Genomic DNA, 1,750 nt, shown 5'->3' with positions numbered 1-1,750 from the left:
GTCTGACATTATCTGTCTGTCTGTCTGTCTGTCTGTCTGTCTGTCTGTCACTATCTATCGATCTACTACCAGTAAAATTGGGGACCAAATTGGGGACCAAAATGACTGTCTGACATTATCTGTCTGTCTGTCTGTCTGTCTGTCTGTCTGTCACTATCTATCGATCTACTACCAGTAAAATTGATTAAAAAAAATTGGGACCAAAACATTTTCATACATTTTGACCTGACCATGCTTTGGTTAAGTGTTATCTGATATTATCAAGATGAATTTGTTCTGACACAGTTTAACTGAGTTCTTGCATATTTTATTACTATTTTCTAAACTATAGCGAATAATGTGTCAAATGTTGAAGATGTCTCAATAAATTTTGGTTTGACTGTACAGTGTGCTAAGGTGTGATTGGTCAGTAACATTTAAAGGCGTGGCTTAACTAAAGGTCAGCTGAAGACATTTTTACACAAGCAGATAAAAAGTCTGATTCCTAAACCAGTATCTGTGCTCATCATGCCACACTCTGTATTTACATTTTTCACTGAACTCATGCAAATAGGTTTCATACATCTAACACACATGCATTTGCATAGCAGTGGCGTTAACTTTGGCATGGCAGCGATGTGTAAAAAGAGCGCGGCAGGAGTCAGCAAGCATACGCACGCTAAGTGCTCCGTTACAGGGTTGAGCTGCAGGCAGGCATATTGGTTACAGTCAGTAAGTTATATCCAGAGGAAAGGGTTTCCCAAGTGTGCTTGAATTGCAGCATGCTATAAATAGGTAAAACGCTTACTGTAGCCTGTGAGCTCTAATGTACCAGTGAAATTTGTGCTAATTTTCCTGAGAGCGGCTCAGCTGTGGCTGCTGGTAGCTGTTACCCTTTTACTGGTATTTAGTGTCTGTCTTTAGGTTAATTTGACTTAAAGCTTAAAGCGTTTGACCACCTCTCGAGTCTACCCAGACTCTCTCACACAGTCTCACATGCAGACAGCATGGATCAGCACAGCTTTGTGACAGCTCACAATCTACAAGGGCCACAGCCACTTACTGTCAGAGCCAGTGAATTACAGCCATGAAGGATCTGTCAGCTGTGTGAGTGGCTCTGTAATGCGTAAAAAACCTCCAGCTGATGCCGTACAATACTGCAACATACATCATGGTGTCTGTGGATTTTTCACGTGATGGATGAGGCTGTCGGACGCTGCTGTCCTTCTGTTTTGAATAAAATTAAACTGTAGATCTATGATCTCGTTCTTAAATTCAGTGTACAGTATCAGAGGATTTTAAATGAGAGCCCATGCTCTGTTTTTCTGATCAAATGCTTGGTTGCACAATTTTATTAGTCAGAAAATAGTGCATGATGGCAATGGAAATGGAGATTTGCATTTATTGCTTAGTGCAAAGATGTGCGATAACATTAAATTGACTCCTGAACTAATATTGCTGTGGATCATTTAGCTAATATTAGCTGCTTAAACGAACTACATAATTATAAACGTCGACTCTCGGTTTGGTTTTAGCCTTTTTGGGACCTTTTCCCAAACCCTAGAAGAATGTATAATGATGCACTAAAGCTAAAATAAAATAAAATAAATATTATGTAAATAATATATGACATTTGTAATATTGGTTATGCTAACATAAATAGGGGTCATGTTAAAATAAATCATTACAGTTTGTATGAAATGACCCCATTTACTAATATATATATATATATATATATTTTTTTTTTTTTTTTAATTGAACTAAAACTAAA

This window comes from Sinocyclocheilus grahami, unplaced genomic scaffold (genome assembly GCF_001515645.1).
Source record: "Sinocyclocheilus grahami isolate Dianchi unplaced genomic scaffold, SAMN03320097.WGS_v1.1 scaffold1620.1, whole genome shotgun sequence".
Classification (NCBI taxonomy): Eukaryota; Metazoa; Chordata; class Actinopteri; order Cypriniformes; family Cyprinidae; genus Sinocyclocheilus; species Sinocyclocheilus grahami.
This window is presented reverse-complemented; position numbering follows the sequence as displayed.